Below are 24,578 nucleotides of genomic sequence, written 5' to 3' on the forward strand. Positions count from 1 at the left end.
AAAAGTGGTCATCCCTGCATGAAGAGGCTTTGGGCCTTCCAGATCCTTTCTTTCTGGCAACATCACCTTTAGGGTCTTGTGATCTTCAGAATAGCTACAGTTGGCCTGAGACAGACCTGAGGCATGTACTATGGCTAGCCAGGTAAGTTTTAGTTTAGTTTGCCTCAACCCCAGGTTTTAGGTACCACGAAAGTAGGTCGGCTTTTTGCCGTGTTCATCGCAATAGCAATTTACACTACACGGATAACCTGCTCCGTAGCATATTTCGTTCTTTATTACAGATCGCTAACAGATGCTGAACCAATCAGCTGTGAGTAAAAAGTCATCTCTGACACAATCAAGTCACTCCCCCGTGTCTCTTAAAGCTAGGGTAACCAGATTCCTGATTATGGAAAACAGGACAGTCCCCTTCCAGCAAAAATGAAACTGACGTATCCTTACCTAGGCACTGTCAGGGTTCAGAAAGAAGAGGATTCAATTTTCAGGGTAATACACAGTTTATTGCGAAAACGGGAGTTCAAGGGGTAACAAAGAGAAGCGAGGGCTAGACTGGATAAGGTCCACAGTCAATGACGGTTGCAGGTAGCTCAGACAAAATCCATGGAAGGGTAATGCCCAGCCAAGAGCAGTCCACACAGGAAGTCAAGGATGATGGCGAATGAGACAGGGGGAGCAACGGGAAGAGGTGGCAGGTGAGGCGGAGAGAAGGGGAAGGGAGATGGCAGCGGGGAAGCCGGAGGTGGCGGGAAGATGAGCACTGTCCAGCAGCCACGGAGACGGGGAGACTGGAGAGAGAAAAAAAAAGGAAAAACAAGACAAAACTAATCTGAAGGCAAGCCACAGGAGATAAAATAAAATGAAACAAATTACAAAATAAATAAACGAAAAAACCTATTAACTATTCCAAGTAAAAGTGTAGAAAAAGGAAAGAGTAAATAAACTGGATAAAACTAAAAATCAAAACAAGGTTGATAACAAGCAGGGCTCAAGACACAACAAAAGAAAAGCAAAATAGGAATAACTTGGAATCCAAAGCAAAATCAAAACTGAAGAAAATAAGGCTTGACTAGATAACTAGACTACCAGGAAAGGCAAGATGAAAAGCAAGACGTGAATAACAAGATGCATAAACACGATCTGGCACGGAACAAAAAATACGAAGGGAATAAAAATGAAAGCTAATGAGGGGTAAAGCGTGAGATTAATAATGAACTAACAGGGTAATAAGAGGGCGGGGCGACAACTGACAGTTGAATGCATGGCAAACACAACAGAACAACACGTGCAGAAGCACATGGCGAATGAACACAAACACCACACGCCGGAGCACGTAGGCGGACAAACAAGGCAGCCATGCGCTCTGGACAAACAACGGCACAGACACAAACACAACTAGGCTGACCAAACCGGCATCCTGAAAGGCACAGATCGATGTGAAGTAGAGGGTGTATCTGTAACCACATCTGTAACTGTTGTCACCTTGTACTTTTCGCTGGCATCAAGTTTATTGTAAAATGCAGTGCAGTCCAGTCCAAAATTAAGATGTGTGAAAAGCATTGCCTTCATGACTGTTACACTGAGTTGAGATTTATCTGGTGTCCATGCTGCATTCATTAATGAGAACACACGCTCCACAGATGCAGATGTCCCAGGCAGCATAAAAAAAACTCCACGACCTTGGCTAAGACTAAGAAGTTGATGGTCTTGCTCTCCAGCTCATGAAAAACGTCTGTCCATCTCTCAGACACGGCTGTCTTGTTCATTTTCCACTCAGTGATTCGACGAGTGACAATGATTTTCACGCAAGCCCACTCATCAAAAAGCATGGTTTCATCAATCAAACTGAGAGCAGGGATTCTGGAGTAGAAGTGTTCGAGGTAGCTCTGAATGTCATTCCACTCTGGGATGTCTCTCAGTAGGGCCCACACAAGTTTTTTTGTGTTCTCCAATGAGAGGCTCCAATTTTGGAGGTAATCCACCGATGCTGAATAAACGTTTCTCACTGCACAAATGAAATCATCTGCTCGCATGTCACCAGCCTCAACCAGGACATCCAACTGCTTTTTAATGTCAGAGCGAATGAATGATTCCTCCAGCCTAGCCTGCAAGATTTTTTTCAGGTCATGAATGTGCAAAGCCACTTCTGTGGCTGATATGTGGTCTTGCTCTACTATCTCCAGTGCATGGTTAAAAGTGGCTGTTTGCTTGAGTGTGAAGCCAATCCAAAGTTTAGTGCAAGGATCACTGAAAATGTATCTTAGAAACTTTGAGCATTTTTTTTGAGAAAGTATGCACGCAGACCATTGAAAATGTGTAGTATTCTTTCAAGAGCAGGACTAAGAGAGATGAAATGTGACTTGCCATGCTGCAGTATTTTCTGATAGTCCAGCTGCACAAAAGTGAGTATGTTGCAAATTACAGCTTCAGATTTGGTGCAGGCAGAAGAAAATTTCAGATTACACAATTTCTTTATCAATTTCACAGTGCGATCAGATGACCAAAAACTATGGCCATGCACAACAGAATGATAAGCAAAAAGTCCTTCACTTGCGTGCAGCTTGTCAGATTCGGAACTTTGCTTCACAAAAAAATCGTTAACACTTTGTGTAGCACACTTACTTTTAACAGCATCCACATGCTTTTTGTATGAACATGCATATGATGTCGATGCAGCCTCCATGGGCGATGGAAAAGCGAGCTCCACAAATCTCACACCTCACTTTACTAAGCTCTGTCTGTGACTCCTTTTTAAGAAATGTAAACTCTTTCCCTCATTAGATCCTCATTAAATGCACATACACGCTTCCTTGACATTTTTTGAGCCGCAATTTCATCTGTGTGCTCTTTAAAACTGACTCTTCAATCAGTTCACTAACTGGACGTCTATTGATAGAGGATTGTGAATTTTTTGTAATCTGTGTAGTATATTCATTGCAGAAGAATGAACAATTGCTATGCAAAATGACTTGAATCCAGGAAAACCCAACCTTTTATCCCTGGAATTCCTCAAAGCCAAAGCAAAACTAAGAGACTGCCAAAATGGCACCCTAACGTCTGGCATGGCCCAGCTCAATGAGATTAACCATATTTGGCCAATTACGTGAACAAAGGAGACTTGTCCAAGATCACATACCCGAAAACACTCATGTTAATAAATTATTCATATGACTATCGTCTTTGTTCAAGACACAGAGATTGAACAGACTTACTGGATCTGAACTGCTGACTTCTCTTTAGTAGGACAAAAACTTATGCTCATAACTTCAAATGTACAAATTAACTTTTCAAGTGTATACAAGTGTATCTCAGGACATCTCATCTTAATTTAGGAACTTTTACACAATCACAAAACTTACTTTACTGTAATTATATCCTGCACATAATCTGCCAAAGTGCCTAGGACTCTCATTCAAGGTTTAACCTGATACTATACCCTGACAATCATGTTTCTCATAACGTGTAATGTATTATCCATGTTTTAAACCCGATTAATTAACCATTATATCTTTTAATCTGACATCCTATTTGGAGCTCTCAGTTTAAGAACAAAGAAAGGGAGGTCCCACCCCCTTCTTCTCGAAGTTACACTCAAGAGCGTGAGATCTGAAGCTGTGAAATTCCAAGATTTACTAACATTTTACCCTCTTAAATAAATGGAACTAACATTGTTCTTGTCTTTCTCATATGTATATCTACCTTAGAGATGGTCACACTACCTCATATAAGGTTGTCCTTGCTTTAACCATATGATTTATTCTTATTACTCTTGTAATCATTTATCATGAATGTTATTACCATTGCAATTATTTTTATTATTCTAATGTTTACTATCATTGAGATTCTTTCTGTATTTCAGGAATGTTTATGTTAATTAATTGTTGATATATTCAGTTGTATCCAAGATATAAAATGTATAGTTAAAATGTAATTTTTTGAGTGGGAATTTTTAAGAATCCTTTACACAAAGGATTGTAAATCAACTTTGAAACGGAAGGAAGGAGTTGACCATGTGACTCTGAAAAGTCACTTCTGTTTGGCTCAGGACACCTTTGGGGTGCGGCCAGTCTACACTCAAGACTTTGGTACCAAAGAAGAATGCTCTCTTCTCTTGCTTCTTCACTTCCTCCGCAGCCCTGTATCCTCCGCGCTCTTGCCCTCGTGGCTTGCAGCTTCGTCCCGGCACCCCTCAAGTTCCGTACCATGTAGAAGTCCAAGAAGGCTCGGACACCAACTTCAGAGGAAGCCCTTCTCTTCTCTGTGCTACAACCCACACACGTGAGGGGAGCTGCGAGTCTTCAGTGCGGAAGGCCTCGCTTAAAAGCCCGCCTCATCATCCATTGACGCAACAGACAACAGACATCCACGATCTTAACCGGAGTCCAAAACATCAACTGAACAACCAGAACTTTCTACAGAGAACCAAGCAACTACACGCAAGTACATCTCTAGATTTGCTAAAAGTACTGGTGGTCTCTTTAATATAATTTGAGTTACCTGACTGCAAATCGAGTTTGACTGAATTATCAAAGGTTCTTAAGGCATTGTCTACAGACTCCATAAAGTTTTCCTTTTCCATTCAAGCTACTCTGTTCATTTACTCACCAACCTGTTCCATGTCTGTCTATGTGTTAGATTAGTTTTTATGTTGGATTAGCAATAAAGTCGTGTTTGTATCCATAGATAATTTGACTGTGATATATTTTGATAATCTCATTACGTGACTTTTCAGAGATCTGGCCCTAAAGCAATACCTAAAATATTTGTGATCTTATTTTCAATAAGCCATGAGAATAACATTACTCCAATAAGTGAATTAATCATAATTCCCTTATTAAAGCTAATTTCTTACAATAGAAATTGTGAGCGGATGCAACAAGCTGTTATATTACAATTTTAATGGTGGAGAATTTTATTCAGACAAATAATCTAATTATTTGTTATTTATCTTTCTTACAATGGTTTTCGAATGTGACTAATTCCATTATAAATTCCTTACATAATGATGGAGGTACATGGGCACTTTAACCCATACCATGTACATTTATACTACCAAAAATTCCTACATCTGTTTCAAAGCTGCTATTCTGATTACCCTAAATATATTTAGTTCAGTTTTATTTCTTAAGGACAATGGCATTTTACCCAAAATGAGGTTTTCTGGATGTATTTCTATTGTGCAGTTAAATATTAAATTAACCTGTCTAAACACTTCATTCCAATAAGTTGTCAATTTAGAGCACTCATATAGAATTTGACTGTAATGAGCCTTTTTTTCTTACAAATTCTCTGACAATCCCCTTTTACCATGCTATTGTATTTGCTTTGAATAACAGGTGTTATATAAAAAAATCTAATTTGTATCTTCCAAGCATATTCCCTCCAAACACTGGATTGAGTAGTATGGAATGTATAATATGATATTTCTTCCGAGTCTTGCTGAATAATTTGTATTTTTAATTCATCCTCCCACCTACATATACAAGACTCTGAATAAAATTATATCTCTTTTAAGTACACTCTTTAAAATTCCTAAACTTTTTATTGGATTAGTTGTATTGTATGTATCAATTATATAATTTATTCATGGTGTAACAAGGCAGGCGAGAAATGAGGATCTAAACACAGCATTAATGAAACAAAAGATAAACAAAGTACTCAGAATATAAAGAAACAAAACACAGGAACAAAACACAGGGACCCAAGAACAGAACATAACAACACATGCGAAGACTGACAAAGAAACCAGGGGAAACAAGGGCTTAAATACACAAGGGCAAACAAGGGAACGAGGAACACCTGGGGAAAACAATCAGGGGAAAACCAATCATGAAAGAAAATGTCCTAGTTTCTTTCATAACCTCCATTCCCTGATGGAGGGAACGAGATGTTGTGTCGATGTAGTGACACTAGGGGTCACTCTTGGGAGCCCCGAACACCTCTGCTTTTGAAAAAAGGCCAATGGGAATTGGCGAGTAGAATTTGCATGCCACTCCCCCGGACATACGGGTATAAAAGGAGCTGGTATGCAACCACTCATTCAGGTTTTGTGCTGAGGCGTCGAGACAAAGTCCCGGCCATTTCAGCAGGTAGTTCAGCGTTGTGGCAAGAGGGACACAGCGTCTCGTTCCCTCCATCAGGGAATGGATGTTACAAAAGTAACCAGGACTTTCCCTATCTGTCACTCACTCAACGCTGTGTCGATGTAGTGACACTAGGGGTCCCTATACAAAATGCCACAACTAGCTGAACTGTGTTACGTGGACTGGCGGTGCGAGACGGGCAGACCGCTGTGTGCCTCATAGCCAGCACGCCAGCACGCCGTGACGTAACCTCCCCCAACGCTCTTATGAGCGTCAAATGGTTCTTTGGGAATAAGTCGACTGGCCAACAAATAAGGACAGGCTAGCCCAGCCGTGGCCTCTTTTCCTCTTTTTTTCTCCCTAAAAAGAGGGGAATTTCTTAACTGACTGGGGGCCATAAATGTCTACGTCGGGGGGGGGGGGGTTGTCACTCACCGCGGAGACCACACCCCGCCCAGAGAAGGGGGGGTATTTCGAGTGGAAATACATCACATGGTCTTACCGAGTCTTGTCGGAAGTATGTCATGTGGAGAAGTCACATGGTAGGTTCTACCCGAGGGGGGAGGAGTTTCTACAAGCATGGTGACCAGGGGCAGAGGGGCCTCTACCCAAGAAAGATGCAGTTTACCGACAGGGAAACGATTTAGTGGTAGATATATCACATGGGGTCACCTATGGGGAACCAGAACATGTGGAGCACCTACCCCAGTATAGGGATTAGTTAGCACATGTACTGTGCCGGCAGCGAGTTTCTCCGCAAACTCGTCTGCCATCACGATGGTGTCAATGACCCAGTGGGAGATCCTCTGTTTGGAGACAGCGCTTTCCGCTGTCCACCAAAGCAGACAAAGAGCTGCTCGGAGCTTCTAAAGCTCTGCGTGTGATTCAAATAGATGCGTAAAGCATGCACCGGACACAGCAACCCCAAAGCTGGGTCTGCCTCCTCCTGGGGCAGCGCTTGCAGGTTCACCACCTGATCCCTAAACAGGGTTGTGGGAACCTTGGGCACATAGCCCGGTCGGGGTCTCAGGATCACGTGAGAGTAGCCCGGACCGAACTCCAGGCACATTTCGCTGATAGAGAACACCTGCAGGTCCCCTACCCTCTTGATGGAAGAGAGCGCAGTCAGGAGGGCAGTTTTCAAATAGAGTGCCTTATGCTCAGCTGAATCCAGGAGCTCGAAGGGGGCTCCCCATGAGGGGATGAGACGCAGTCTGGAGGGATTCAACCTCCTAGCGCCTCTCAGGAACCTGATGATCAGGTCATGCTTCCCTAAGGACTTACCGTCCACTGTGTCGTGGTGTGCCACTATAGCGGCTACATACACCTTCATACACCTACATACACCTCGTGAGGAGCGTGAGGTCTGAAAACCACATCTGGGTGGGCCAGTAGGGTGCTACTAGGATGACCTGCTCCTTGTCCTCCCTGACCTTGCACAGGGTCTGTGCAAGTAGGCTCACTGGGGGAAAAGCAGATTTGCATAGTCCAGGGGGTTAGCTGTGTGCCAGCGCGTCCACTGCGGTGTTGAGGTCGCCCGGGATGTGAGTTGCTCGTAGCGACTTGAGGCACTGCTAACTCCAGAGGAGGAGATGGCGGGCGAGTTGTGACTTGAAATGGGAGTGTAGACCACCTTGACGGTTGATGTACGCTACCGTCGCTGTGTTGTCCGTCCGGACCAACACGTGCTTGCCCTGGATCAACGGCCAGAACCTCCGCAGGGTAAGTAGTACTGCCAACAACTCGAGGCAGTTGATGTGCCAATGCAGCCGCGGGCCAGTCCAGGAGCCGGCGGCTGTGTGCCCATTGCATACGGCACCCCAGCCCGTCTTGGAGGTGTCTGTCATAATCATGATGCCCCTGGAGACTTGCTCTAGGGGAACCCCTGCCCGTAGAAATGCTAGGTTGTTCCAAGGGCTGAAGAGGCGGCGAAAGATCGGCGTGAAGACCATGCGATGTGTCCCGCGGTGCCATGCTCATCTCGGGACTCGAGTCTGAAGCCAGTGCTGAAGCGGTCTCATATGCATCAACCCGAGCGGTGTGGCAACCGCAGAGGATTCCATATGCCCCAGGAGACTCTGAAAAAGTTTCAGTGGACCCACTGTCTTCTGTCTGAACACCTTCAGACAGTTCAGCATCGACTGTGCATTCTCGTTCGTGAGGCGTGCCATCATAGAGACTGAGTCCAACTCCAAGCCGAGAAAAGCGATGCTCTGAACCGGGGAGAGCTTGCTCTTTTTCCATTTGACATGAAGCCCTAGACGGCTGAGGTGCCTGAGCACCAGGTCCCTGTGTGCGCACATTAACTCTCGAGAGTGAGCTAGGATCAGCCAGTCGTCAAGGTAGTTGAGCTTCTCAATGCTTAGAGGAATTTATAGGCCATCTTGGTGTAATTCTGTCTTAATTCTTCTTAATTTCCTTCTGCCTGCTTACTCAGATCCTACAGAGAAGTCAAATAAGGTAAAATATATGTGTAATAGGTGGTATATCTTCTCAAGCTTACCCTGCCTGTCATTCTCCTGTGCCTCAAGAGTCAGCTGGTTTCTTCTTGCTACACTTACTGAGGAAGGATGCATTATCAGCTGTCTTTCTGACATGCATACACCTATGCAAAAGCAAAACATAGCTATCAGCCTTCCTGCAGCAACAGGTTTTAACGATAGCAAATTAATGTACTCTTCAGCAGAGGTTAGAATGTGTTTAATATATCTAGGTTTACCATAAATGAATGCATCAAATACAGTATGTAATGATAAAAAAAAATATTAACAGCAAGTTAATTTCACAACACTCAAAGTTAGCGTGTTTCCTAACTGCTGTTTCGTGCAAGATATGGAATATGGATAATCCATAACTAAAGTGTCCATTTTGGAAGCATTGGAATCAAAACAATTTATCTTCCATCTGATTTTATTAGCTCACATGTAACAATGTGTTTGTGTGCAGGATTAACATGTTCAATTACTAATGCAATTGTGTCAAGAAGGATATAGCTGCAAGCAAAGCTTAAAAAAATGGGCGGGAGCTCCAAACCACCAGCAAAGATAAAGGGAGCCCCTAACCTAACCCTTTCCCTAACCCAAACTGTGTGTGGAAGTGACACCCCCTTTTGGAATAACCCCGCCCCCTTCCGGAGTAACCCCACTCTCTTTTGGAGATTCCGCCAACATTTGGAGACCTCTGGCCTGCAGCTATATCACTGTAGGACCACACCGCCATGTTTGTGACCAAAATTCCATTTACCTTGGGATGCGACAAAAGTCTGTAAAATTTTTGTTTCTATTTACAAATATTGAAAAGGTGATACTGCTGTTTAATTACCAGAGCCAATAAAGTTTTATCTTTAAAGTGACACTGCTTCATTTAGCCAGAGTCAAGCAGCGATGAAGGGGAAGAGCACGGATAAAACATTTGGATTGGATTTTGCTCATTTATTCAGAAGTGTCAGTTATCTGTACACGTGTCAATTATACTGTATTTATAACATAATCGAGTCGGGTACAATTAAACTGGAAATGGATATAGGACGATGTTATTCATAACACCCAGACTGTGTAAAAGGTAAGTCATAATTGTGCACATTGTTATAAATAAAAAAAGCACTATAATGTGATTATAGTATATATTTAATATATGCTAACGTTAGTCAATAAACAACACATAATAAGATTATGAAGCGCACACTTTTTTCACATCACCAGACTACAATGTAAACATATTGGTCTTAAACACTAATATGCCTTGGTTATTTTCTTTGTATTTTTCACGAGTTAAAAGCAGCTCTTTCATTCATACAGATGGGATCATCACAGACATTTTGTAATATTGTAACCAAATCAGAGCAGAAAACAACACAAACATTTGTAACTTCTGAATGAGAGATGTTTACGGAGGTGTACCAGTAGGCGTGTGCTCGCCTGGTCACACACATCATATTCACTGGTGTACGTAGTTGAATTGTGGATAAAATATATTTAAATATCTGTGAAATCAAATTTGGCAATATTTGTGCTAACCTCCTGGGACTTAGCACGGATCAAAAGCATTTTTGATGTTTTTCTTGATATCGTTTCACAGAAGTTTTTCCATTTGCCGCCATTGCTTTCTCCTGCTGATGGTCAAAAAAATGCTGGTGTTACAATATATTCAGTTCCTGAGATATTTGGTTCCAGTGGGCAGAGCATACATGAATATTAATGAATTATCCTGACATGCGTGTTGAAGTGGAACTGAAAATGTTAGCGCACCACCGTCATGACTCAAGTTCAAATTGTCTAAAGGATTATTTTGAAAAGGAATTTAAGTTTCAGCGTCAAATGAAGTATGTAATAATTACAATATTCAGATTTTCGTAACAGTTTGCAGTTTATAAATGCAATATGTGTTTTGATTAGTTTTGTGTTCCTGAATTCAGCATTTACTGAAGTAGGTATTAAGCATTAGGTATTATATACAGGGTTGGGGGGTAACAAGATACATGTAACAGAATTACGTATTTAAAATACAAAATATAAGTAACTGTATTCCACTACAGTTACAATTTAAATCATTGATATTTAGAATACAGTTACATTTAAAAAGTATTTAGATTACTGAAGAGATTACTTTGCATTTTATTGTGATTTGTTTCATTTAATATTTAGTCCTTTCAGATGGAAAAATGAATACATATAAATGATGCGATCCAAAGTACATTTAAACAGTGGTGAAACACTTTCTTATGATGTGTTACATTCATTCGAGCAGACAGAGAAGTATGTTTGAAGTAAGTTTGGAGCAGGAGAAATAGAAATAAACCTTGTGTAAATTGTCAGCTTTACACTAAGCTAAAATGCTATTTCTAGCCATCTTACATGCACGTTACCAGGCACGTTCATATTTTTTTATCAAGAAAATTCAGGTTGCATCATAATTTCATTTTTTCTAGTAAGACCTTTGATATTAGGGCAGAAATCTTATTTTATAGTCAAAACAAGTGAAAAAATCTACCAGTGCTGAAGAAGTAATCCAAAGTATTGAGAATACGTGACTGACCTTGAGTAATCTAACGGAATACGCTACAAATTACATTTTACAGCATGTATTCTGTAATCTGTAGTGGAATACATTTAAAAAATAATCCTCCCAACTCTGACTATATATATATATATATATATATATATATATATATATATATATATACTGTTGTGGAATGTAATGTTGTGGAATGTTGTTTGATGACAGCTTCCAAATTTAAGTGATTCATGGTGATGAGGTAATTTACCCTGTTCTGACTTGTGTTTAACATACAGATTCTGTCCTCACTTTGCAGTCCTTTTCCTCAGTTAGACAAATAGGTAAATTCCCTAGGCTGACAAAATGAGACAAAGACAGGCCTACATACAGTCATAAAGCCTGACTGAGGCCTACATACCATCATAAAGCCTGACCACGCCAAAATCAAACAAAGGGAGTCCAAAACAAATCCCATGAAGCCTTGCTCACTTTACACCTATGTGTGAAATTCTGAAGGATCAAACTCTCAACTCCTATTGTATGAGGCGTACGACAGCACGCGCCCTCAACCATGACATCATCGGGAGTAGAAAAACCTCTGAGATTTTTCTGGGCGTTGCTTCCAGCGACATTACGTGCCGTGTCTAGACGCAGCTCTGCTGCTCTCAGGTATAGCCTCGTTACACAAGGAAGTAACGTACGACTTGAAACTTTGGCCATACAATCTTCATCTCACTAGACGAGTTGAGATTTCTCTGTGTTCCACCGAACACGCTAACTGATTTGAAGGAGACCGCCGAGCAATCCGCGTCTTCACCCGTTTGCCTGCAGAAGTGAAGATGATTTCTCTTCCCTCTTCAACCAAGTCGACTTTGCTGTTTTCTCCGCTAGCCCGCCGACAGAGTGAGGAAACGGCCTCCTGTCATCACCTGAGCTTCGAGGAACCGAGTTGAAGTTAAACGATGGAGGAACACACGTTCTACCTGCGTCCTCTTGCGATTCAAGTAAGAGGTTTACGTCTGGGCACAGATAGATTATTATAGTGTGTTATTCTTGTGTATCAAGGTTATTGCTTGTACAGTTTACAGACTGCTGAGTCCGCTCATTGCTGCTAATAATACTCAAGGTATTACTGTAATGTACCGTTACCACGAATGAGATTTGCTGTATTGTAGTCCAACCAAATTGGACTGATGTGTATTTCTGCCATCGCAAGTGAGACCGGCACACTGAGTTTATCATTAAAGAACCAAAGACCGCGTAATGGTTTACAAGCCATTCACCGCGTCTCTGAGTGATAAACTAACAGTTGCCTTCTCCACCTCCCCCCCTCACGATTGCGAAAACCGGCTTCGGTGCTGTCACTCTTCTCGCTCTCTCTCATACTAACCGCACACACACGCAACCCCTCACAAACATACCTGCACACACATTTGGCTAGTAGATAACTTGGTGATAAAGCTCAGTTTTGTCCCTAAGTTATTGTACAAGTGGAGACACGCGCTAAACGGGCAGATGCCATTAACTAGCCTCTCTCCTCCCACATTCGCGGCCATGTTCTCTGGCTGGAAACCTCACGTGACGTACTCTCCACAAGAGCCATGTCCGCCATTTTGTGCGCGTCACTCCTTACACACACACCCATTCACACACACACACACATACCTTCCTCTCATGTATTATAGGCTTATTTGTTACCATATCTAATCATGTTACTGTTTAGTTTGTAGTTGGAAGTCGAAAGTTTATTGACTGCATTGTATTGATTATAACTGATATTACTGCATCAATAAACTTTGTTATGCTTTAAGTGTTTTGGTTTGTTTTGCATACACCTGTGTCAAGGGCCGGCAGGGGATGTCAGTGCTCGGATTCAAGCCTTCATTGTTTTCCTTTTGAATGTCTATGTTCTCCGGACGTCGACATTCCTAAGAGAACAATCTTATAGTGAGACTGCTATACTGTTTGGTTATTAGTCCCTGATTCCATGGTGGTGCCCCAGCGATATTAATCCTTATTAATATTCTATTAATTTTGATAATATTCTTTGATCATTGTTGATTTAAAGGATTAAAAAGCTAACATTGATTCTAATAAATCTTTGATAATTATTAATCATTGCTAATAACCAAACCCTCTTCTGAACATAGCGGCCAACAATATATAAATGATATATACAGCAATTATCAGAAACACTTAAATACAATGCTTTCTACAAGTGATCATAGAAAGAATGGCTTCAGAAATCTAGCTGTGATTGTAATTTAAGCACTGCCTTTTACTGAATAAAACTGTATAAGAATGTTTGCTGGCAACCATTTAAAAGACTGCATGACTAGGTACAGAACTGATAGCGACTAGCAAGCAAAAAAGCATTAAATAAATGATTCGTACATGATCCAGAACAATACTCAAGACTCATTCACAGGTGTTCTTCTCATTTCTTATTTTCAAGTTTAGCCTACTCTATGTACAATGACAAAATCATCTGCTGCACACACCAAAAGGCATGTTGCACCAATTCTGTATTAACTTCTGTATTATATGTTATGTAAATTTTAGTCACATGAAACAGTTACCAAAGCCTAATAATTTGAGGAAGCAGTCACAATGAGCGTGACTCTTCTTGGAAAGATAATAAAAGTTTCAAAAACATTATATGAAATTAAACACAAGATTAGCGAGTGCCCCAGAAAATAGTTTATTAAAACATGGCCTTGGCACACTGGACAAATGAAACAGCCTCCATATTTGCTTGGATAACATATCGCCAGTGGTTCCAGCCATTGCAGCTCTCACATTCAATCTGAAAGAGACAATGACATTGACATCACATGCGTATGAATTTATTCTTACAAGATCATGTCAGATTAATACACATTTGAATTTCGTAACGCAAACTGAAATTCCAAATTAGTTTTCATATTAATATACTAAAATGTCCACTCACAGTGTCTTCAGTGAAATTATATTTGTACCTTACTAAAAACAAATCTGTTGTCTTTTGTGAAACAAGTGCATCACAAACGCAAAACTAAAACATAACATTCATAATATTGGTAATGATAACATATGTACTATTTCCTATCATCCCAATAAAACAACAACAACAACACATTCTTGTGGTAGCTGCTGGCCTGTTTTTTTTTTTTTTCATCCAATTTGGAATGCCCAATTCCCAGTGCATTTTTAAGTCCTTGTGGTCATGTAGTGATTTGCCTCAATCCGGGTGGCAGAGGATGAATCCCAGTTGCCTCCGTGTCTGAGACCATCAACCCATGCATCTTATCACGTGGCTTGTTGAGTGCATTGCCATGGAGACATAGCGTGTGTGGAGGCTTCACACCATCCACCGTGGCATCTGCGCTCAACTCACCACACGCCCCACCAAGAACGAACCACATTATAGCGACCACGAGGAGGTTACCCCATGTGACTCTACCCTCCCTAGCAACAGGGCCAATTTGGTTGCTTAGGAGACCTGGCTGGAGACACTCAGCACGCCCTGGGATTTGAACTAGCGAACTCCAGGTGTGGTAGCCAGCGTATTTTACCACTGAGCTACCCAGGCCCCCCGGCCTGTTTTGTTTTTGTTTTGTTGTTGTTGTTGTTTTGTTTTTTTGCATTAATTTCCATGAGAACTGGTGCCTCTGCACACTACAATAATAATAATAATAATAATAATAATAATAATAATAATAATAATAATAATAAATATAGCTGCAATCAGCAATTAACGGGGTTCAAGCGGTTTAAGGCCTTTAAGCACATGCGTAAAAAGGTATTATGTTTTATTTAGCAAGCATGTAACCACCTAGATCATAGATGGAATAGACCATTAACAGCCAATACAGGCAATTTACAAAGTAAATACATGGTTTTTAAAGCTATTTAAAACTCATAACGCCATCTATGGTCCGATCTCCATAAAAGTCTGCATGCTTCTTTAGAATCATATATCGCATGTGCTCACCTAATTTCATGAAGTTCTGAGTTTTTGTTTAGGAATTATGGGCTTATTTGTACACTTGACCACACTCATTTTATAAATGACACTGTTATAGCTACCCAAAGGGTAAAGTAAAAGAAATATATATATATATTTTTTTTTGATAATTATTGACCTAGAGAGTCCAGAGAATTGTACTGCATTGGTTTTATTGAGGTGGAGCAAAAAGCCTAGGACTAGATCACAAATGTAGGTTTTTTATATAATCGTGAATATTTAATGAACAATTTGATTGACAGCAGTGGTTCTTGAGGCAAAGTTGTTCAGTATGAGGAGAACTATATGAATTATAGCTGCGTCCCAATTCAGAGGCGGCATCCTTCAAAGGTCGCATACGAAGGCAGATTGTGTCACTGCTGCGCGACAAAGGCTGTCCCAATTCGAAGGCTCCTTCAAATGCGGCCTCCAAATCTGATCCAACAGATGGATCCTTCGTGGTCTTGCCTACCCCAGAATTCATTGCACACCAGTGATGACAGGATTTTTTTGAGAGAAACTGCCGAATTACACTTTTAAACGTCAGTAATGGGTTTCAACTTACTCAAATATCTAATGATACAAATGTAAAAAATCTTTTAAAAAAAACTTTAAAGTGGTTCAAATGTTGACTTATATCTTACTAAGATGCGATTATATATAGTTTATACTGTTTATTATATAAAGAAATGGACCATGGTGAAAATATTTAGACAGTTTGTGAACCCTGTTTTGTTTTCAGACAGTTTAATATAACCTTCAAAAAAGTCCAGCACAAACGTTACAGTCACTTGGCAGCTGTCACAGTTGTTGGGCGACAAGAGCAGTCCTCCGTAGGCTAGACTGTCCCAATTAACAATGCTCAGTCCGACCTTCGCGGCCTTCGAAGGATGCAACCTTTGAATTGGGACACAGCCATTGTGTGTATGTGTGAAAAACCATGTGATTATAGAGGCATAAAACTCGTTAGCACCATCCATTGGCCGATTCTTTTAAATTTCTCACAGATCTCTCGGGCCAGGAGTCGAACAGGCTCACCGAGTTTTGTGCCGATCGGCCTAAGTTAACCTTGTCTAATAGGTGCTCAAACTTCATTGGCCGATGGAGGCCATGTATGCCCTCATAGACAGTCATGGCACCATGGACAAAGACACTGCATGCCAATTGTCAACTCAATCAGACTAACGGTTGCATAGTTAGAGCTGTTTTCATGTTTTTTTTCCTGTTATAGCACCACTAAGTGGCCAATTTCCGTGTTTTTTTTTTTACTGTGACCTCAGATTGGGCTCATACACATGTGTACCGAGTTTGGTGAAAATATCTAATTTTGTTCGGGCGTTATAGCCATTTTAGTAAAAATGGCCTGCCCTTTTTGAACGTTTTGGCACCCCCTCCTGAGTCAAAATTTCAACTTTTTTTTTTTTTATAATCATTGATAATCAGACTCCAGAGTATATTTCTGCACTGGTTTGGTTCCAGTCGGGTGAAAAACCTAGGACTAATTCGCAAAAGTAGGTTTTTAACATTATCTGAATATTTACCGAACGGTTTGACAGACAACAATGCTTCTTAAGGCAAAGTTGTTTAGAATGAGAAGAGCTATCTGGTGATATATATATTACTTGTGTTTTTTCACAACACTGCATTATATACAACCATTAACACTTACAAAAATTGTGATAGCACCACCTAGTGGCCGATTTTTTTTAAAAACTTTGCACAACCCTCTCAGACCAAGAGTCAAATAGGTCCACCAAGTTTCGTTCCGATCGGTCATTGTTAACCTTGTGTAATAGCTGCTGAAATTTGATTGGCCAATGGCAGCCATGTTTTTCAACATACGTGAATGTCCATATAGACAATGATGGCAGCTGAGACAAAGACAATGTATGCAAATTTTGAAATCAATACAGCCAATTTCATGTTTTTTTTATTTTTTTTTTATTATAGCGCCATCATGTGGCGACCAAAGATTGACCTCTTATATAAGCATGCCAAGTTTGGTGACCATATCTAATTTCCGTCAAGAGTTATAGCCATTTACATAAAATTGACCACTCCTACTTCTGATTTTTTCACATACCGTAGCTAGCTTGAGTCGAAAGTTCAAACTTTTTTTGATAACTTTTGATATTGAGACTCCATAGAATCGTTTGGCACTGGTTTGTTCCCAATCGGACGAAAAACCTAGGACTAGTTCGCAAAAGTAGGTTTTATAAAAAATCCAAGATGGCGTAACATTTTTATAGGCGGAAAAAAATCAGAGATATACGTTTGGTTTGAGCCAAGGATTCCAGTGGTATAAAGCACTTAAGTCTACGACAAATGGTCTAGAAGTTATGAGCAGTTTCGCGTTTTTGATTGCTGTAGCAGCCCCTATTAACCGATTTGGCCGAGTCCGTGTTTTGAGTAGCGAGCAATACTACTACCATCTGACCAAGTTTCAAGTCTTTAGGCCTTACGGTTTGCTCTGCCCGATCAGTTTTATGGTGGAATAATAATAATAATAATAAAAATCTTAACAATAACAATAGGGTTTCAGTGCTAACCACTTGAACCCCTAATAAAAATCTTAACAATTACAATAGGGTTTCAGCGGTAAGCGCTTGAACCCCTAAAAATCTTAACAATTACAATAGGGTTTCAGCGCTAAGCTGAATATGCCACGAGAACAAAGCATAAATCAACATTTTATGTTGCAGCATATGGCATATATTGATAAGTGACCCACATGAATTGCTATCAGGTTGTTAACTGTGATAAAGGCAGAAACTTGTTTCTTGTGTCCAGTAGAAATATTTAAACATCCTTTGTAAAGCAAATTTGCCATAAATTGTTAAGACTTACTGAAAGTATAACTTGTTTTATTTTTATTTCTTGTTTTCTGACAGCCAATTACAGTAGCATTGAAATCTTAATTGTTAATAAAACACCTCTTTGTGGAAAAATATTACACAACCTATGAATTTTTGCAATTGTCACAGCTCGAGGGTTACCGTCTTAGAAATGACTGAAAATGAACATGTTTAATTGGTGTGCACGCATCTGAAAAGTTGTCTGTGTGTTTGTGGTTGTAAAGAGATAGATTCATCTACAAGGAACATTAATTTTGTTTAAGAAAAGGAAATTGTGAGGGGGTGGCCAATGGCCGGCATTGCCCCATTCATGGTTGAAAAAGTGAATTATTGTTGCAAGGGTTAAATATGCTTGTGTGAATTAGAGTAATTATGTACTGTGACATTTCATTCGCTATTATATATTTTTAGCAGTTTTCACATTATTATTCATATACTTGTGTATTCATTTATCTACAGTGGCTCCAAAAAGTATTTGAACTTTTAAGCCACGCTTAAAATATATGAATGTCTTTGCATTAGATAATAAATTATCAAGTGAAGTTGCATTTATTGTAAGATAACACAAGCACACTTTTAATGCAAAGCATTTCACAAAAATACATTTGTTAAGCTATGAATTATACAAAAAAAATAAAAAATATTAACACAAAAATATTGTTACACTTTCTGGTTGTCAAACTGTGTGGAACATGTCAATAGTTAATGTGATGAACTATGAAATTGACTCATCAATTGACTTGTGTTCAAAAGTTACCTGATAAGGAGCTGCTACCTTTCATGGACACTGTGAATTGTTTGTTTAACGTGTGCTATGAGGGGGGGTGTTTTCAGATTGTGGACTTTAGAACATCTTTTACTGACCCTTCAGGTGGCTGTTAGATTTCTTTATGATAATTCACATAATAAAGAAAGCTTTACATCATCACACTTTAATGGTAATTTGACTTGTAAAATTGAAATAAACAGAAATAATACGACAGAGGGTTAACGTGCAGTGTGGCAATCATTTTGATTTAGACATACCTTTGACATCACAAGTTTGGCCTTGGCTGATAGCTTCTCTTTCAGATGTTTACATGTGCTGCAATAAAATGGAAACATTGCCTACTGACATTCTTTTTCTCTATTTTCCATTGGATCGACATTGATTTAAAGGTAAACCTTGATAAGAGACCAAGTATGTGATAATATATGCACATAGCCAATGGTACCACAAGGGGCCTGTGAATGCCTTACAGCCTAAATCAATGGTGTATCTCTCAATATAAGACATGGAGATAGAGTATATATCTGAGCTCATATACGTTAAGCTTACAATCCAGTTTACTCGTTGTCATACAATGTCATACAGAATATTTAAAGGAATAGTTCACCCAAATACTCACCATCATGCCAACCCATATGTGTATGACTTCCTTTTTTCTGTAGAGCACAACAAAGATTTTTAGAAGAATATCTCAGATCTGTGGGTCCATGCAGTGCAAGTGAATGGTGACCAAAATTTGAAGCTCCAAAAAGCTAATAAACGCAGCATAAAAGTAATCCATAAGACTCCAGTGGTTTAATCCATGTCTTCTGAAGTGATCTAATTAATTTTGGGTGAGAACAGCCCAAAATGTAACTCCTTTTTCACGGTACATCTCGACATTGCCGTCTCTAGGCACGATCATGATTTCAAATTTGATTACACTTCCTAATGCTTGATACATGCACAAAGTGCAAGATGGCGCTAGGAAGTGTAATCGAGCTTGACATCATGATTGCCAAAGAGATTGCTGATGTCATGATTTACAGTGATAAAGGAGATATATTTTGCTCTGTTCTCATCTAAAATTGATTAGATCATTTCTGAAAACATGGATTAAACCACTGGAGTCTTATGGATTACTTTTATGTTTCCTTGTGCTTAAGTTTTTGGACCTTCAAAGTTCTAGTCACCATTCACTTGCATTATATGGACCTACAGAGCTGACATATTCTTCTAAAAATCTTTGTTTGTGTTTAGCAGAGGAAAGAAAGTCATACACATTTGGGATGGCATGAGGGTGAGTAAATGATGAGAGAGTTTTCATTTTTGGGTGAACTAACCTTTTAAGTATTTAATGCTTTGAAGGACTTCTTATCCTTGTCCTCTTATCTTTATACTGGTTTTTCTATAATGATAAAAGGTCAGCAGCTTCAATAAAGAAAGACCACCAGGACAGAGTCCAAACCAAAAGTAGAACACGGGAGACTTCTTGCCATTTTCTATATGCTCTACTGCTCCAATTGAGCATTTACCTATCCTACTGCTCTGCCTCTTTTATGTTTGGATTAAAACTGTTAAGGTTTTCTTTCACTTGTTTAATGATAGTGATACCAATGATCCTTGTTTTGATAATGAATACAAGATCCTGTAGGAGGGAGAGACATTTTTAGTCAAACACTAAAGTAGTGCTGCTCCAATCAACAAAGCTTTTAGTCAATAATGTCTATGTAAATATTTTTGTTCATACAGTTGCTTTTAAGTCTATTCCACAGAATCAGCTGTTCCACAGTATCAAGAGGGTCATCCCCATTCATCATTTCGCCAATCGGCCCACTGCTCAACCAGCCCACTCGGGAAAGTCTCTGTGCTCACGATGGCCAGTCCATCCCTGGTTTTGGTACAATAACAATGGTAATGAACACACAATGAGATGTTTTGTATCTAGGGCAGACACATTGCAGACAGTTCTTTTTTCCGCTGCTATATTTTAATGAATGCATTACATTTCGAGTTGCAGCTTGAAAGTGATGAGAACCAAAACAAGAATGAATGGTGCCTAACATCTCTTTGAGTTCTCAAAGACAATGCAGTCATTTGAAAACGTTATATTTTGTATTACTCTTTCTTTCTCCCTGTCTCTTTCTGTTTTGTTCTTTTCCCTTTATTGTCAGGTGCTATTGAGTCTTAAGAGAGACTGTGTTATTATTCTTTTCTGAAGGTGTGTGAAGTTTTAATCTGTTTAGAGCAATATTCTTTTACAAAATGAAACCAGCAGACAAACTGAGAAACAAAGAGACTCAAAGAGAGAATAACAGAGGGAATGGTAAACAGAGTAAGAAATGCAGAGACTTACACAGAAACAAACAGATGAAAGCGTGGTGAGAAACCATTAACATGTGAGGCATGAGGAAAATGTTCTTTTTGTTGCCAAGCTTCTCAGCGGATGTTTTTATTTTTTTTATTTTATTTTTTTTTATTCCTCCATTCATTCTATATACCTCTACATGAAAACAACAGGCAGGAGATAAAATATGTTGTAAAACCAATTTCTAAGGTGATTAGTTTACTGCCTTATCAGTGTTGGATAACCATTCACTGCATGTTGGCAGAATATAAGCCACAGCCTTTGTTGACAAAGTAGATTTTTCCATTTCAATCCTAATTAGTGTTACATGTTACAATGCGAAAAAATTAGTAACACTTGAAGACTATATATACATAGCATAATACATTATACAGACAATTTTTCCCATAATAAGCTACATGTTCTTGTGATTAAATGTTACCACAGTTATAACAAATTATAATATTTAAAGTGACATTTCACACAGTAATGAAACTTCTCTCATCATTTACTCACCCTCATGCCATCCCAGATATGTAAGACTTTCTTTCTTCTACTAAACACAAACAAAGGTTTTTAGAAGAATATCTCAGCTCTGTAGATCCTCACATTGAATTGTGAATGTGTACCAAAAATGTGATGCTCCAAAAGGACATAATGGCAGCATAAAAGTAATCCATACAACTCTAGTGGTTAAATCCATGTCTCCAGAAGCAATACAATAAGTGTGGGTGAGAAACAGATAAATATTTAAGTCCTTTTTTACTAGTAATCTCCACTTTCACTTTCACATTCTTCTTCTTTTGTTTTTGGCAATTCGTATTCTTTGTGCATATTGCCACCTACTGGGCAGGGAGGAGAATTTATAGGAAAAAAATTACTTAAATATTGATCTGTTTCTCACCCACACTTATCATATCGCTTCTGAAGACATGGATTTAATTACTGTACTCTTATGGATTACTTTTATGCTGCCTTTCTGTGCTTTTTGGAGCTTCAAAATGTTGGTACTCATTTACCTGCATTGTGAGGACCTACAGAGCTGAAATGTTCTTCTAAAAGTCATACACATCTGGGACGGCATGAAGGTGTGTAAAATGAAGAGATAATTTTCATTTTTGGGTGAACTATCCCTTTAAATAGTATAATGCCAAATTTAAAGAGTTAAATCAAGTGGTATAATGCATTATAATGCATTGTATTCTTTAAATGCGGAACTGTGCTGTGGTTACAATTGTGTATGAAATTCAGTATATAATGTACTAAAATTTAATATAATAATGCATATATTTTAAATAAAGACTTAAAAGTACTGAAAATCTTTTTTGACTGCCATCTTTTGGCTGTTCTTTGCCCTTGTCTTTCCCTCACTCTCCTTTCAGCCCATAATGCTCATATTTAATACTCAGCAAATTCCTGTTTATCAACATGTCACTCTTTCCCACCTCCCCATCACCTTCCTCCCTCTGTCTTTAAATCCTGCCACTCTTTGCTGGTGGAAACAGACCGTCAGTGGTTGGCCCATGTGCATGGGGGTGTGTAAGTATTACATAATCAGAGTGAGGATGAAAGCTTTCATCTAGTGAGTGAGGACAGAGAAAAAGAGAGTGTAGAAGTGAGAGAGATTAATAGGATCAGACCTTACTATCGCACATGCAGAGCAGCCCAGTGTGACAGAGGAGCAGTTCTGACAGGGTACAGTACATGATACTGTATGACTGTGTGTATAGCCTGATACACAAAGCTCCCATAAGCGTGCAACACTCCCCCTCCAACTGTGGATCAACTCATTGTACAACAGGACTGCAGCAAAACTTTCTGGCCCATTCATTTTTTTACGTTACTGATTTTGGACTGAATCAGGACTCAACAGGACAAGTGAGTACTGAGTCTTTTGTGTTAAGTGTTTAGTGTGTTTTGGGGATAATGGGTTAGATGCTGTGTTCATTAATTTTTGGTTGCTACAGGGAATGCCCTCCTGCTGCTAACTTTGTTTTGAAGTGTGTGTGCATTCATTGACTATGTTCACGTGTTCACGCAACTACAGTATGTCAGTGATCCAGTGTGAGTGTGTGTGTGTCTCTTTGTATACTGGAGCATTTTTTAAGCATTAGTGCATTTATGTGCTCAGATTAAGAGCCAGATTGTGTGTATGCTTTTTAACGAGAATTTCACCTTGTCATGAGCATGTGCTCAAATGTACATTCATCCTAAATGTCATTTCTTATGATTGTTTAGGGTGGAAGACAGTGGAACACCTAAACTTTACCTAGTTCTCTGTATGTGCATTTGAATCTTAAAGGGATAGTTCACACAAAAAATAAAAAATTCTGTCATCATTTAATTTTATTTATTTATTTATTTATTTATTTATTAACACTGACTCTGTGACCTTTGGTCATCTCTTTGGCACAAAGGCCTGGACAACATTAACTTGTTCAGTTGTTCTCAGTTGTCACTCTGTCTGCAGCTTTAAAGTTGTATCAGCTGCATAGTCATTAATAAAAAAAAGATATGCATGTAAACATGACATTTCAGCTAGTAATCGCACATAAACCCAGTAAATAGGTGACCATGTCAATACAGTTAAGTATCAGTCTGTAGTTTAGACTTTATTGCTGCACTATACACACTGTTATGCATACTTTCATTTAGTGGTGTTTAACCACTTTAACAATCAAAACAAACTGTGTGTAAGCATATCTGATTGCATATCTTCTTAACATGGGCTTGGTATTCAAACAACTTGGCTAATCAGTTGTATTTTGTTATCATTAACTTATGCATTATTCAAATTCAGAGGGCATAAAAGTACCATGTACAGAGTTCACTGCAGTGTTGTTTAATATTTAAATGACTTCAAAACACCACAGAGAAACAAACAAAAATGAGGACCACCAATTGAACACTGTGTCCAGTTAAATCTCATAAAAAGAGGATGGGATACTTTGTGCCTAACTGAGAGATAACAGTGCTCACGTGCTACAAAGTCACAAAGGGTCTGATTTTTGCCACCAAGCAAAAACCACAACAAAACTACATTTATTTCCAAAAAAAAAAAAACAGCAAATGTGTAATCACATAAAAGCATTTGTGAACTCTAAAGATTGATATGCCTGATTTAAAGTGGCAGTATTGTCATTTGTAATCTTACTGTTGTGAATTTTAGGTCTTTGGCTGGTACAATACAATACAACGGTAACACTTTACAATAAGTTTCCATTCGTTATCATTAGTTAATGCATTAGGTATCATGAACTAACAATAAACAATATATATTTTTACAGCATTTATTAATCTTTGTTAACGTTAGTTAATAAAAATACAATTGTTCATTGTTAGTTCATTGCGCATTAACTAATGTAAACATATAAGACTTTTGATTTCTAAAATGTATTTATATATGTTGAAATTAACATTAACCAAGATTAATAAATGCTGTCCATTGTTAGTTCATGTTAACTAATGTAAACAATATAACCTTATTGTAAAGTGTTAAAAGTTGTCTATTGCATTTAGAGGTTGACCATAAAACATTAACTCAGATTGCAAATTCATAAAGTTTTGA

The 24,578-nt window shown here is 39.0% G+C and overlaps 1 protein-coding gene across 1 annotated transcript in view; it reads left to right on the forward strand.

Annotated features, from left to right (window-relative positions):
- Positions 1-22,557: 22,557 nt before the first annotated feature.
- Positions 22,558-24,578, forward strand: part of LOC127416517 (pyruvate carboxylase, mitochondrial-like) — a 321,324-nt gene continuing 319,303 nt past the window's right edge. The window contains exon 1 of the mRNA XM_051655945.1: positions 22,558-22,888. The gene's annotated coding sequence lies outside the window, so the exon portion shown is untranslated. The remainder of the gene's footprint in view (positions 22,889-24,578) is intronic.

Source organism: Myxocyprinus asiaticus, chromosome 2, assembly GCF_019703515.2.
Source record: "Myxocyprinus asiaticus isolate MX2 ecotype Aquarium Trade chromosome 2, UBuf_Myxa_2, whole genome shotgun sequence".
NCBI lineage: Eukaryota > Metazoa > Chordata > Actinopteri > Cypriniformes > Catostomidae > Myxocyprinus > Myxocyprinus asiaticus.